General features: G+C 35.1%; 1 pseudogene; it reads left to right on the forward strand.

Moving 5' to 3' along the window:
- Window positions 1-1,087: 1,087 nt before the first annotated feature.
- LOC119518105 lies at window positions 1,088-17,006 on the forward strand (annotated as a pseudogene).
- The last annotated feature ends 33 nt before the right edge of the window (window positions 17,007-17,039 follow it).

The following is a 17,039-nucleotide window of genomic DNA, read 5'->3' on the forward strand; positions in this document are numbered from 1 at the left end:
TGAGGCCTAGGACATAAGTATGTGTGTTAGTGTTTACTGGTCTTTCAAAATCTTTTGATTAATTTTTAGTTTGAGCTATGGTGCAGAAATACATCTGCATTCAAAATTCCCAGCTTGCATCTGAATTGTATGAAGATCCACATGGATCTTTATAAGCCCTGATGGATTTAGTGGTTATTTAAAGTCCATTCCCTTGGCAAACTTATAGAAGCTTCTAAGGCATTTTGAGATTTCCAAAATAATTTTGAGAACTAAACTAGTTGTGTTTGAGTTATTGGTCCGTAATTCTCTGCATTTACTTCAGATTTAGGTAATGGAGAAGAACTGGCATAGTATCTCAGGAGGTATTCTTCCCAATGCAGTCTAAATCTAACCTGAAGGCCACACAGACTTGATGGTCAGTGAATTATCTATGCCACCTTAGTTTGGAGAGTGCCCCACTGACCACATCTTCAGGTGGTTATGTGCTAGTTACCTTTATTCTATGTAATTTCATTCTTTGGACCATAACATCTCTTATAATGTAAGATGATTGTATTGCTATAAAATTGTTTTTGCACACTTCAGTCTTAATTGCACATTCTAGACAAGTCATATTCCAGCTGAGAATAGTAGAGTTCCATTTACATTTGCTATTAACACAAAGAAGAACTCCCTATGTTTCAAACAACCTGTCTTCTTAAACTAGTTTCATCTGTGTCAACTAAAGTAGGTTAAAAGCATGGTGATTTCTGTTAGCACTAGGAGAAAATTTAAACTTATAATGGAAACTATATTGCAATGTTAATAGTATCTTTTGCTCTTATGCTATACCACACAAGAAAAGGACATGCAAGAGACAGGGCAAAGATCTACCTGGTCTCTGGGTGAGGGGAGAATGTAAACCCAGCCTTTCCCCTATCTGAACCCTGCCCTCTTCCCGGTTCTGCCATTTAGAGTGTCAGAAGGAGGCGGGATTAGCTGGAGGCTGTGGCCTGTGTCGTATAGATTCCTGAGTTGTTGCCAAGTCGGTTGCTCAGCCCTAGCCCATCCCTGCAGAGCAAGCTGCCTGACTTCGATGCACTAGACCTGATTTATGGTCTGCATTATGTCCGGAGCCAGCAATAAGATTGCTGTTTTCCTCAGCAGCTGTTTCATGGTTGCACTGGGAGTCCATGGCATGGAGCATTCTGTGCCTGAATATCTCATGGCTGAGCATTACTTTGCCGCCATGTATGAGCACCAGTCCATCTTGAGTCCAAACCCTCTAGCTCTCACCACTCACAAGCAGGCCTTGGAGCTAATGAACCAGAACCTCGACATCTATGAAGAGCAAGTGATGAATGCAGCCCAAAAGGGTGTACAGATTATAGTGTTTCCAGAAGATGGCATTCATGGATTCAACTTTGCAAGAACATCCATTTACCCATTTTTGGACTTCATGCCATCTCCCCAATTGATGAGGTGGCACCCATGCCTAGAGCCCCATCATTTCAATGACACAGAGGTCCTCCAGTGCCTGACTTGTATGGCCTCTAAGGGAGAGATGTTCACGGTAGCCAACTCGGGACAAAGCAGCCTTGTTACAGCAGTGACCCAGGGTGCCCTAACTATGGGAGATACCAGTTTAACACCAATGTCGTGTTCAGTGATAATGGAACCCTTGTTGACCACTACCACAAGTACAACCTCTACTTTGAGGCAGCTTTAGATACCCCTGTCAAAGTGGATCACATTACCTTTGATACCCCTTTGCTGGCAAGTTTGGCATCTTCACTTGCTTTGACATATTGTTCTTTGGCCCTACCATCAAACTCCTCAGAGACTCTGAAGTAAAGCACATGGTGTTTCCAACTGCCTGGATGAATCAGCTCCCACTCTTGGTGGCTATTCAGATTCAACAAGCTTTAGCTGTATTGCCTTTGGCATCAATGTGCTGGCAGCCAACATCCATCACTCATCTCTGGGGATGGCAGGGAGTGGCATACACACCCCTCTGAAGTCCTTTTGGTACCATGATATGGAAAACCTCCAAGGTCACCTCATCATTGCCCAGATAGCCAAAAATCCACTAGGTCTCATTGCTACAGAGAATGCAACAGGTAGAATAGATTTATCCCATAGTAAGTTTTTAAAAATCTTGCAGGTGATCTGTACTATGAGAAGGATGCTCAGGAAGTCCATTGTGAAGAAGCCACCAAATGGAACATGGACACACTTCCCATGTTTTCCTCTGACCCTGGTCCCTGTATGGGGAAAGGAAGGCTTTCTCCACATGTATGCAAAGGCCTCTGCTGTTATTTACTTTACCAGAGGCCTGAACTATCCAAAGAACTCTATGCCCTGGGCATCTTTGATGGCCTTCACACGGTGCACAGCACTTACTACATTCAAGTTTGCACCCTGGCCAAGTGTGGGGGTCTTGGCTTTGACACCTGTGGGCAAGAGATCTCAGAGGCCACAGGAATATTTGACTTTCATCTGTGGGGAATTTCAGTAATTTTTATATCTTTCCTCTGCTTCTGACTTCAGGGATGACCCTGGAAGTCCCTGGGCAGCTCACCTGGAGAATGACCACTATTTCCTGAGGAAAAGTGGACTGTCCTCTGGCCTAGTGACAGTGGCTCTCTATGGGTGACTATATGAGAGGGATTACGGAAGTGTGTGGCTTGTGGGGTGGACTATGGCCACCATGTGGAGAGCCTTGCACTTACACAGGCCAGAGATCACAAAGGCTGTCATCACCTCTGCCCAAAAGTTGGCTCCCATTTCTGGGGCACCGGATCCCACCCTGGGAACTAAGAGAAGAAGTAGGAGAGACAGATTCTCTCCCTCCATGTCTCTTCCTCTTACATGTGAATTACTGAGACAATTTCTGGTATTTTCTACTCATGTTTTTCTTTTCCAAGCCACATCTTCCTCCAGCATATCTCTCAGTACACAATTGATTTTAAGAGCTAAAACAAAAATAAATGCCAATTTATATATTAGAAAAAAAAGGACATGCAGAATATTTATTCAGTCTATCAAAGAATAAAAGTAATAATTTCACTATATTTTTATCCTGATACAAAAAAAAAAAAATCAGGCTAGGAGTTAGTGTTAGCAATGCCCCTAAAATCATCAATGTGTCATTTGAATAATTTATTTTCCTCTAATGGATTGTAAAAATTGAAATTTACTTGATCACCTTCATTAACTATATACTGCACTTTCCTTTTATTTCTTTCCCTACTTTTTTCTTCATTAGAATTTGTTAGATATATTCAGGACAATTTTACTGGTTCCAAAGTTCTCAATCTAAGAAGAAAAAGTTTTTAAAAAATGCATGGCATGAACATACCACATATTGTTTGTTCATACTTCCTCATGTAGTCCCCCTATTTCTGAACTATGTGAGGCTTTATTAATTGTATAATTGACAAAAATGAGGTTGAAGAAGATTATGCAATGAGATCAATGTTCAGTTTATTTTTCACTCCTCTACAATTCTGCATCTGTTTGTGTTGCCACTGTTTAAACACTTTCACTGCTATATAATATATCTTTCCTTTCTTCACTTATGACTTCAGTTCTTTTACAGGGATTTGCCTCACTATCTATATAGTCAAAAATATTACAGGCTGTAATGACATTGATAAAGAAGTGTGTCCATGTGCATGTGTGGCTGTGTGTTTATAAAGAATTTAATCTGTGTGGATTGCATGGGTGGGCTAGCATTTCTTGATGAGGGATCATGGGAAAGACCCTTACCATCAGAGAAAATGCAGTTCATAAGAGTTTTGGGCTCCTGTCTGTTAAATGCATACATAATCTCACTTTAAACCAAAGGGTAATTTATTTCTCCCTTTTTGAAATTAATTTGGCTTTTTGGCTCTTTGAAATTGATTGTGAGGAAGAGCAGACATGCTAGATGTATAAGGATATGTTCATTAGACTCATTCTATGTTAAGGCCAGGTATGGAACTTTACTTCTTATTGAGGATACTTTTGTAGTAGTCATGCAAATTAACAGTATTGTAAATAAATGTCTGTAAATAAAATTGTTGGATCATAAATTATGATATATTTACTAGATAGCCTCAAACAGTACTTTAGTATATTTTTTCAGTTTTGCACCAAAAGGAGCATGCAATAATTCCATCATATTGGTTATATGTATTTTTTCTCTCTTCTTTTGATCAAGCTAAAGCCTTCTGGCTTTTATGAATCCTTTCATAGAATCAATTTTTAATTTTGTCAATAATGTCTATTTGAAACTGTTAGTTATGAAATTGAACTATTTCTTTATTGTTATCCTTCTCTCTATGTTGTTTGGATTTAATCGGCTTTTATTTTCATAAATCTTGATTCCTAGGCAACTTACATCATTGATTTCCAAACATTTTATTTCTTTATGATAGAGGTGATATCCTTACACATTGCACAGGTTTTAAAAAGGAAAATAAGGGAATAATATAAACACATTAAGCTAATAAATTAAAAAAAGATCTTAGAATTGGTAAATTCCTTGAATGATATAAATTACAAAATAACATTAAATTTAAGCAATAGAGACTGATGTCATCAAAATGGCAATGTAAGACATCCCCTGGGAAAATATCCTCTCAGAAGCAATGAATAAATGGACAAACCCCCTTGCTTGTAACTCTGGAGGACATCAAGACTGGACATGGAATCTATACATGCTGAATCAAAGAAAAATAAAAAGAAACCACCAATAAATTTTAGGACATCTGTGAACAGGACCTGTCAGAAACCCACTTCCTCAATTAGTCCTTAGCAGCTTAAGTTTCAGAGAGGCAGTCCAGCTGGATACCCCCTACTATGGAAAGACCTTTGAGCCACTCACAGCAACTAATTAGAAACCCACGTGTATCCAGGCACAGGAATCAAGGCTGTAGAGAATTGGGACAGAACACAGTGGATGAAAAACATATGCATATTAAAAGTACCCCAGAAAATAAAAAATACTGTGGCAAAACTATTAACCAGAAGTGGACACACTCAACTCATTCTCTGATTGCTGGATCACCTATATGAAAATAAACCTTTATGAATTTAACCCATCTGCACCATGGGGCTGTTTACCCCATTGGGGAATTGACTAGAGGGAGAAAAGCCTCATAAGAAAAAAATGGGAAAACCTTAACAGCTGTAAGGGATGATGGGTCCCAAATTTGTAAAGTGTAGTGTAAAGGGGAAACTGAGTGAGTGAGAGAAGTTAAATAATCATAGGAGATGGAGAGAAAATTCTGCATGAAACAAATAGAACAGAACAGGATTCCCAGAGAAGGAACAGAGGGAAGGAAGCTTTCTCCTGGAGGTGAAACAATTTTTCATAAAAGGGCAATCATTAAACTTGTACTGCATAACCAGGGCAAGAATCAAATACAGAGGACATGAGAAAACCTACACAGTTAAATACTGACTACTCTAAATGTCCAGTATAAGTTGCACCAAGAGTTAAAGAAGAGCCTTCACATATAGCCAGTCTACACTAAAATCCAAGGCAAGAGGGAGAAATTGACCTTTGGAGATTGCCCATCAAAATAATCAAATGTCCAGGTATCAGCAAAAAATTACAAGCCATACTAAGACACAGGAAGATATGCCTCATTCAAGGGAACAAATTAAAACTTCAGAGGAGAAAAAATGTGGAGTGACCATAAATATTTATGCACCTAAACACAGTCCCCCAATATAAATGAGGTAATAATTGGCAAAATTTAAAAAGAAATAAGCACCTCTGAATAATAGTTGGAAAATTCAGTACACCACTTTCATCAATAGCTAAAACATCAAGACAGAAAATCAATATGGAACTGAGAACTTGAATAATATAGTAAATGAACTAGAATGATCATATATACAGCATATTGTACTCAAAAACAGCAGGTTACAGATATTTCTCAGGAGCACACTAAAAGTTTGTTATTTGGAAAGAACAATAAAATTAACAATCCATTGCTAGACTGACATAATAATAAAAGAGAGAACATAAATAAATAAAATCAGAAATGAAGGTGAGTCATAGTACTGACTACAGAGAAATAAAAAAGGATCATAAGAGGATACTATGAACAACTGTATGACAACAATTTAGATAACCCAGATGAAATGGACAAATTCCTAGAAGCACAAAAACAATGTACTCTGACTCCAGAAGAAATGGAAGATCTCAACACAACATTTACAATAAAGAGATTGAATCCAAAATGAAAAACTCCCCCCAAAAGAAAAACCCAGGAGCAGATACTTCATAGCTGAATTCTACCAAATATCCCAAGACGAATTAATATCAATCCTCCTCAAACTCATCCTAAAAGTTGAGGAGTAGGCACACTACCTAACTCATACTGTTAGGTCAACATTATGCCAATAACCAAAGCCAGATAAAGATACTACAGGACAAGAACATCATAGATGAATTCCTCTTATGAAAATAGGTGCAAAACCCCTCAACAAAATCCAACAGCACATTAAGCTATGGTGTTTCAATGTAAGCATATCAATTAATGTAATACAGCACATTAACATAATTAACATGATCACCTTGATTGATGCAGAAAAAGGTCTTTGTCAAAACCCAACATATTTTCTCATAAAGACACTTAGAAATATAGAAATAGAAGGAAATTTCATTGATATCATGAAGAGCAACTATGAAAAACCCACTGTTAACATCATACTCATGGTGAAAGATGAAACACATTCCCTCTAATAAAAGGTTAACCACTGTCACCACTATTATTCAACACTGTACTGCAAGTTCTAGCCAGAAAGTTAAGCAGAAAAAAGAAATAAAATTTATCAAAATTGTAAAGGAATTAGTGAAATTCCACTGTTTACAGATGACATGATCTTGCATACATATAATCCCAAAAAACAACAACAAAGCAACTAGACCTAATAAATTCATAAAGTGACAGGGTACAAAACCAATTCACAAAAATCAGTGGTGTTTCTATACATTAGTAATGAGCAACCCAAGGAGGAAATAAAGAAGTATCCAGTTACTACAGCAAATAACATAATCCAATATCTTGGAATAAATGTAACCATCAGTGCAAAGTACTTATATATGGAAACTACAAAACATTGCTAAAAGAAATCAAGGAAGATCTAAATAAGTAGAAGGACATTCTGCACTCATGGACTACATATTAAGATGTCAGTTGTGCCCAAATGATTTACAAATTCTTTGAAATCCCAATCAAAATTCCAATGTCCTTCTTTGCAGAAGTGGAAAAGCCAATCATCAAATTCTTCTGAAGGATAAGGGGCCCCAAAAGCTAAAGCAATCTTGAAAAATAAAAACAAAGTTGGGAGACTCACTCTTCCTAACTTTAAAATTAATTACAGTGCTATACAGGTCAGAACAGCATGGCATTGACAGAAGTATAAATACATAGAAAAACTGAGTTGAACTGAGAGTTCAAAAATAGGCCCTCACATCTATGAACTATTAATTTTAGACAAGGCAGACAAGTCCACCCAATTGGGAACCACTAATCTTTTCAACAAATTGTGTTGTGAGAACTGGATATCCATATGAAAGAGAAAAAATGCAGGCCTCTGTCTCACACCATATACAGATATTAACTCAAGATGGAGCCAAGACCCCATGTATAAGAACCAGGAATACAAAACTCATGGAAGAAAACACAGGAAAGCACCTTCAGATCTTCTGTTATGCAATGGTTTATTAGACTTTCTGCTCAAAGCAAGGGAAATCATGAAAAAATAGATAAGTGGGACCTCACCAAACTTAAAAATCATTTGTGCATCAGAGGACTTTGCCATAACTGGGAAAGACAGCTTACACAATGGCAGAAAATATTTGGAAACCATATATCCAGTAAGTATTAGAGTCCAGAATAGGTAGGGAAAACTTACAACTGAACAATAAGAAGGCAAGAGCCCAATTTTAAAAAGGGCAAAGGACTTGAATAGGCCAAAGCAGATGCACAAATGGCCAAAAAGAGAAAAAAAAAAGAAGATGCTCAACATAACTAGCTATTAGGGAAATGCCTATCAAAACCACGAGATACCATTTCAAATGCTCTAGAGAGACTAGTATTTAAAAAAGAAAAGAAAAATTACAATATGGAGCAGATATGGAGAAATAAGAGCATTCGTTACTTGCTAATGGAAATGTAAAATGATGCAGCCACCATGGAAGACAATTTGTCAGTTACACAGGAAATCAAGAATAGAATTACTATATGACTGAGCAATACTATTTCTGAGTATGTACACAAAAGAATTGAAAGTGGGACTTGAACAAATATTTGAACACCAATGTTGATATTGACAGTATTCACAATTGTCAAGAGATAGAAGAAACCAAAATGTCCATCAGTCAATGAAAGGATAAATAGAATATGGTATATAAAATGATACATTATTCAGTCATAAATGAATGGAGTTCTGAAACATGCAATGACATGGATGAACCTTAAAAACATCATTTTGAGTGAAATAATTCAGGCACAAAAGCAGAAATATATGAGCTCACTGATATGAAATAATTAGAATAATCAAATCATAGAGTCAATATCTAGAATATAGGTTGCCAGGGACCAGGCAGGGCATAGGGAATGGGGAGCTAACGCTTAAATTGCACCAAGTTTCATTTTGGGTGGGTTGTAAATTTTTCATAATCAATAGTGGTGATGGTAGCAAAACTTGTGAATGTAATTAACACCACAGAATTATTTATGTTAATTTTGGTAAACAGGTAAACTTTAATTTTGTACATATGTTACTAGAATTTTTTTATAAAAAGCATAGAACTGTACAAGACAATGAACTTATTGTTAATGATGGACTATAGGTAATAGTGCAATCATAAAAATGTCCTCTAATGAATTGTAACAAATATACCATGTGAATGAAAGTTGTTAATAATAGCATGGTATACAGGAACTCCCTATTTTGTGTACTTTATTCATGATTTTTTTCTGTAAACCTACAAATACTCAAAAATAACAAAAAAAATAAATATTTCAATAGCCCCATATCTCTTAAATAAATCCAATTTTATATTTCCAATCTTCCTACTAGAAACCCCCAAATCCCTATAGCTACATTTGTGAATTCTGTCAAACATTGAAAAAAGAAATACCAATTCTACACAAACACTTCCAGACAAAGGAATAGAAGGGAATGGGCAGTATCTTAACTCATTCTAGCAGTCCAGTGTTTCTTTTATTCTCATAAAATATAATAAAATTCCTTTACATTTGTTAGGATTTACTACTTACACAACCAATATCCAGTAAATACAGGCAGCTTTATTTCTTCCTATCCAATCTGGATGTGCTATTTCTTTTAATAAGTGAGCTTCAAAGGTTTGTAGGATGTGAGATCAATATACAAAAACTGATTGTAAAGTTTACTCATAACAAGTAGTCAGAAATTAAATTTTTAAAATGACAAACCAACAAAACAATTAATACTTAAATATTTAATTGTTAATGTAATTTAATAGTTAATAATATTTGACAAAACATGAGAAAGACATCTAAAATGAAAACTACATAACTGCGATAAGGAAAATTAAAGTACACCTTCATAAATGGATTAACATTCTGTATTCATAAATTAGACAACTCAACATTTTTAAGATACCATTTCTAGACTCAATGCTATCCACCCCCAAAACACAAACTGGTTTTTCTCATCATGATTTTAAAACCTAATTCTCATGTGTATGGAAATGCAAAGCATCTAGCCCACACAAATTTATAAAAGAATAAATTTGGAAAAATTCCACTTCCTGATTTCAAGGTATTTCATAAAACTACAGTAATCAAACTAAGGTGGCATTTTCATAAAAATGAGCCATTAGAAAAATTGAATAGCCTAGAGAGTCCAGAATTAAAACCACACATATACTGTCAACTAAATCTGAGCAAAGTGTCATGAGTATTTCCTTGAAGAAAGGATAGCATTTTCAAAAAATGTTGGTGGAATAATTAGACAACTATATCCACAGAAAATTAACTTCAGCCTGTATGTCACAAATTATGCACCCATTAATTCACAAAGGATCACAGATATCTCTACAAAATATAAAAATGTGAAATATTTAGAATGATACATAGATGAAAATCTTGAGGTCCCTGGTTTAGGTAAAGAATGGTGCATAGATTACAAAACCATGATCAAGTAAGGAAAGGAATGATAAATATATTTTTTGAAATTTTATTAAGAGACATTCAAACATTACACAAACCGTCTGAAATATACAATCAATGTCTCAATATCATCACATAGTTATGCATTCATCACCATGTTCAATTTTAGAACATTTTTATTTCTACAGAAAAAGAAATAAAAAAAGAAAACTCAAAACATCCCATATCCCTTGTCCCCCAATTATTTTCCATTTTTCTTTCTTTTATTTTTTAATTACAGAAGATGTGTGTTTACAGAACAATCATGCAAAAAGTACAGCATTCTCACATACCACCCTATTATGAACACTTAGTATTTGCATAATATGGAAATCTCACTACAAAGAAATATTTACTTGCCTGTCTTACTACAAGACTAGAAGCTTCTTGATGGTACGAATAAGGTCATATTCACTTTCATACATTTAAGGCCCATGTCCAGTGTGATGGTTAGGTTCGTGTGTCAACTTGGCCAGGATATGGTGCCCAGGTGTCTGGTCAAGCAAGCACTGTCCTGTACAAGGACATTTGTGTCTGGTTAATAAACCAGAAGGATGGTTTATTAAATCATCTGTGGCTGATTACATCAAAGAATGGTGTGTCTTCTGCAATGAGAGAACTCTATCAGCTGTATTTAATCCAATCAGTTGAAGACTTTTAAGGTAGAAGAGAACTTTCATTTCTTTTTCAGCCAACCAGCCTCTCCTGGGGAGTATATTGAAGAACTTCATCAGAGTTTACCAGCTTGCTGCCTGCTGTATGGAATTTGGACTTGTGCCTCCTGACTTATGAAATTTGGTCTTGTGCATCCTGCCCCGTGGAATTTGGATTCATGTTTCCTGCCCTATGGAAATTGGACTTGTGCATCCTGCCCTATAGAATTTGGACTCATACTTCCTGCCCTATGGAATTTGGACTTGTACATCCCTACAGTTGCATGAGACTCCTTTGCAAAATCTCATATTTACAGATACTTCCTGTTGGTTCTGTTTTCCTAGGGAACCCTAAATAATACAGCCAGATTTGCCATAAAATAGACATATAATACATGTTTCATCAATGAATTGGTGGGGAAAGGACTTGTCAGAAGTAAGAAATGGAAGAGAATGTGATATACTCATTCTTCCATTTGATCAAGAGTTGCATGTGAATTGTATTCATCAGTGAACAAAGATAACAATATTTGCCCATGTGGAGGTAACATTTTAGTGGGGTAATATAAACTATTTATAATAAACATAATATAGCAGTAAATAATTTGGTATTTAGAAGAAGAACATCATCATGTTAAAAAAAGTGAGCGGAGTAAGAAGTATTGGAGATGCTAGGGGAGAAGACACAGTTCTTTTTTTCAGATTTATTCATACACCATAAAATCCATCCTAAATGTACATCAGTGGTGCAATCACATAGTTATGCATTCACCACTACAATCTACATAAGAATATTTTCATAATTTCTAAAAAGAGTTTAAAAAATCCCAGAACCTTCCCTTATATCCCCCTATTATTGGTGTTCACCCTTGGAATAGTGCCTTTGTTGCAATTAATGAAAGCATATTACAATTTTACTGTTAACTGTAGACCTTAATTTGTATTTTTCCCATATACCTTTCCATTTTTAGCACTTTGTAATAGTGATATACATTTAATCTAGTTCACATAAAAATTTTCTTAATGGATACTATTAACCACTGTCATCACCACTCTAGGTTTTGTTGTTATACAGTCCTTGTTTTTATCCTCCAGCTTTCATTCTGGTGACATACATGCCCATAGCCTTCCTCTTTCAGCCATACTCATGCTATTGTTCATTATACTTATAATATTGTGATACCATCACACACTTCTGTGTTATCCATTTCTGAACATTTACAATCAAACTTATAAAACATTTGTTACTCCTCAAGCATCAATTTCCAAATCTCTACCCTCTTTCTATCTCATGATAACTTTGCTCTCAAATTTAACTCTCAGAGTTTGCTCATTATAGTTAATTCATATAAGTGAGACCATACAGTATTTGTCCTTTTGTTTCTGGCTTATTTCATTAAACATAATACCCTAAAAAATCATCCACATTGTTGCATACATCATGATTTTATTCTGTCTTACAGATGCATAATATTCCTTTGTGTGTGTGTATACCACAATTTGTTTAACCACTTGTCAGTTTATAGACATTTGGGCTATTTCTATCTATTGGCAATCATGAATAATAATACTACAAACATTGGTGCAAAAAATTCTCTTCATGTCCCAGTTTTCAGTTTTTCGGAGTATGTACCTAGTAATGGAATTGCTGGATCATATAGCAATTCTATACTTAGCTTCCTGAGGAACCGCCAAGCTGCCTTTCAGAGCAGCTGCACCATTCTACATTTCCTCCAACAGAGAATAATTGTCCTTATTTGTCTACATCCTCTTCAGCACTTAGAGTTTTCTGTTTCTGTTTGTTTGTTTTATATAATGACCATTCTAGTAGGTGTGAGATGGTATCTCATTGTGGCTTGATTTGCATTTCCCTAACAGCTAGTGAAGTTGAGCATCTTTTTATATATATTTTAGCCATTTGTATTTCCTCTTTGTATAGATGTCTATCCATGTAGTGTGCCCATTTTTTAATCAGATGTTTGTCTTTTTCTTGTTGAGTTTTGGGATTTCTTTACATCTTATGGATATTAAACCCTTATTGGATATGTGGTGTTTGAATATTTTCTCCCAGTGAGTACATAGTGTTTTTACTTTCTTGACAATTGATGTACTTAAATAATCAATTTTGAGAGGATTCTCTTTATCTGATTTTTCTGTCATTGCTTGCACTTTGGGTTTAAGTTCTAGGAAACTACCTCCTACCATAAGATCTTTAAGACATTTCCCTACATTTTTTTCTTTTAACAATGTATAGTAACTTTCTGCACATAGTACCTTTATGTCCACAGTAAATTTATTCCTGGTATTTGATTCTTTTGGTCACCATTGTAAATGGATTTTTTTTTCTTGATTTACCCCTCATTACAAGTGTATAGAAACATTATTGACTTTTTTACAGGATTGGTACTAATTCTTCCTGGAATTCTTGGTATTCACATGTGAATCTATCCAGTCCTGGACTTTTCTTTCTTGGGAGGATTTTGATGACTGATTCAGTCTCTTTGCTTGTGATTGGTTTCATGAGGTCTTCTGTTTCTTAGTGAGTCAGTGTTGGTTGTTTGTATGTTTATAGGAAGTTGTCCATTTCATCTAAACTATTTTTTTGGCATACAGTTGTTCATAGTATCCTCTTATTATATTTTTTATTTCTGTGGGGTCATTAACAATGTCACCCCTCCCATTTCTGATTTTATTTATTTGCATCCCCTCTCTTTTTTCTTTGTAAGCCTAGCTAAGAGTGCATCAATTTTATTGATATTCTCAAAGAACAAAGTTTGGGTTTTGTTGATACTTTATTATTTTTTTGTCCTCAAATTCATTTAGTTTTGCTCTAATCTTTGTTATTTATTTCCTCCTGTTTGGTTTGGGGTTAATTTGCTGTTCTTTTTCTTGTTCCTCCTGGTGTGAAGGTAAATCCTTGATTTTGCCTCTTCTTTTTTAATACAGATATTTAGGGCAGTAAATTTCCCTATCAACACTGCCTTCACTGCATTCCATAAGTTTTTATGTGGTGTGCTCTTTTGACTCAAGATATTTACTGATTTCTCTTGTAATTTTCTTCCATGACCTATTGGATGTTTTAGTATGTGTTATTTAGCATTCTTATATTTGTGAATTCTCCAGGAAACCACCTGTTATTGATTTCCAGCTTCATTCCATTATCATAGAAGAAAGTGTTTTGTATAATTTCAATCTTTTGTAATTTATTAAATCCCGATATGTGACCCAACATGTGATCTCTCCTGAAGAATGATCTATGAGCACTTGAGAAAAATGTATAAAAATACTTAATGAGGGACAGATGCCTTGAATTGCTAAAAACATTCTGAAAAAGAAAAACAAAGTGGGTGGACTTACACTTGCTGACTTCAAAGTTTACTATAAAGCCGCAGTAGTCAAAACTGCATGGTACTGGCAAAAAGACATACTGATCAATGGAATTGAACTGAGAATTTGGAGATAGATTCCCAGATCTACAGATGACTGAACTTTGATAAGGCCCTCAAAACCACTGAACTGGGACATAACTGTTTCTTCAAGAAATGGGGCTGGGAGAGCTGGATATCCATACCCAAAAGAATGAAAGAGTGCCCCTACCTCACACCCTACAGAAAAATCAACTCAAAGTGGATTGAATACCTTAATATAAGAGACAGCACCATAAAACTCCTAGAAGATACTGTAGGCAATCATCTTCAAGACATTGTATTAGGAGGTTGTGTCTTAGACCTTACAGCCAAAGCACAAGCAATGAAATAAAAAAAAATACATAAATAGGAACCCCTCAAAATTAAAAGCTTCTGTATCTCAAAGGAATTTGTCAAAAAAAAATGAAGAGGCAGCCAACTCAATGAGAAAAAATATTTTGAAACCATGTATCTGACAAAAGACTGATATTGTGCATATATAAAGAAATCCTACAACTCAATGACAATAGTACAAACAGCCCAATTATAAAATGGGCAAAAGATATGAAAGACATTTCACTGAAGAGGAAATACAAATGACTAAAAAACAGATGAAAAATGTTCATCGTTTTTAGCTATTAAGGAGATGCAAATTAAGATCACAATGAGAAATCTCACACCAACTAGAATGGCTGTCATTAAACAATGACAAAGGACCTATAAATACTGGAGAGGATGTGGAGAAATTGGAACTCATTCATTGTTGGTGAGACCATATAATGGTACAGCCACTCAGGAGGACAGTCTGGCAGTTCTTTAGAAAGCTAGATAATGCGTTACCCTTCGATCAAGCAATTTCACTTCTTAGTATGTAACTGGAAGATCTGAAAGAAGTGACATGAACTGATATTTGCACACCAGTGTTCATAGCAGCATTATTCACAATTGCCAAGAAATGGAAACAATCCAAATGCTCTTCAACAGATGAGTGGATAAACAAAGTATGATATATACACATGATGGGACACTATGTGGCAGTAAGAAGGAATGGAGTTGTGAAACATATGACAACATGGATGAACCTTGAAGACATATGCTGAGTGAACCAAGCCAGACACAAAAAGAGAGATATTGTATGTTACCACTAATGTGAACTCCATGAAAATGTAAAATAAATATTTTATATTGTAGAATGTAAGGGTAGAGATAGCAATTAGTGAAGGGGGAATAATAATCTAATAAGAACAGATAAGATATTGAGGGTAATGTCAGTGTTATGGGAATGCTCAGGGATATTATGGTTTGCAAATTTTCTTGGGATAGGGTAGGAATATGTTGGAAGCTATGTAGTTATTTTAGGTTATTTCTTTTTCATATTCGTTTGTTTTGTTATGATTTGTTAATTTTCCTGGGATATGGTAGGGACATTTTGGAAGCAATACAGTTATTTTAAATTATCTGTTTTTCTTACTCCTTTGTTTTGTTTTGTTTGAATTGTGTTTTTTTATTTTTCTGACAAAGTAAAAAAAAGCTATTACATAAAAAAAAGTAAATTAAAAAAATGCTCAATGAGGCAGTGTCCCAGTATCAATCTATAATCCTTCATGATCTTTCTCGGGAAGATATGGAATACTTAGACAAAACACATGTTCAGTTACCCTCCAGCCCAGCATGTATATTCATATAACAGTACAGTCATTCAATACTATAATACAAGTAGTAAATTTGTCAGATTAAAAAAAATAAGACATATATAAGACAGTGACCCAAACATTTAAATTTAACCTAGTTAAAAATTCTGTACATATTAAGCAGTTAATAATAGAGTGGTATATGGGAAAATGCATCCAGTGCAAACTGGACTGTAGGCAACAGTAATATTTTAATATTTCCATCAACATTGACAAATGTACTATACCAATTCAAGGGGGAACAAGAGGTAAAGGATGTCTTGGGGTTTTGGGGGGAAGTAATGAAAATGTTCTAAAATTGACTGTGGTGATGAATGTACAACTAAGTGATGTTTTAGCCATTGATTGTATGCTTTGGGTGAATTGCATGGTGTGTAAATGTATCTCAATAAAATTCCTGTATAACAAAGCCAATGATCAAGTGTTCTCTGTTAGTGTTTTGACAGCATTGGGTGACTCTAAGAAAACACTAAATAATAGGGGAATGAAAATAAAGGAGTAAAAAAGCAACATGTCAAAAATGATGCTACTTCATCACATCACCCAGTTGCTTCATTATTTTCAGAACAGTAAGGCAAGTATAAAAGCATCAGGAGAGAATTAATGAAAACTTCAAAATATACAAGGTTATGTTTCCTTCAATATCCACATGTTTTTCAGAGCTCAATAATTCCTGGGGGGACTCAAAAAGACTACTTTCCTAGGGCCAGGTTACCTCCGGTGATTCTCTCTCTGTATATCATAACTATATCAGTTTTATCTCCTCTAAAGTTTTACCAGATCCTTCCATAAAGCTTTATAGCACTGAATTTACATTTGTTGTTATGTTAATACTCTTAAAAAGCATTGACCTTCAGAATGATGGAACTGTGAAAAGCATGTGTTTTCTACAACACTGTAGAAAACTATTTCCTTTAAGGAAACTCCTTACTTTAAGTTCTGCCTCTTAGGAAAACCTTCTTGGGTTCAAAATCCAGCAAACTCAAACTAGCTATGCAACTTCAGACAACTTCCTTAACTTATAGGTGGCTCAGGTTCCTTATGTGAAACATGGGCTACTTTTATTGTTCATGATGTCTTTCAGAGACCTAAATTAATTAAGATGTTTTAATGTTTGAGCACAAT

The sequence above is a fragment of the Choloepus didactylus genome, chromosome 21 (assembly GCF_015220235.1).
Source record: "Choloepus didactylus isolate mChoDid1 chromosome 21, mChoDid1.pri, whole genome shotgun sequence".
Lineage (NCBI taxonomy): Eukaryota > Metazoa > Chordata > Mammalia > Pilosa > Megalonychidae > Choloepus > Choloepus didactylus.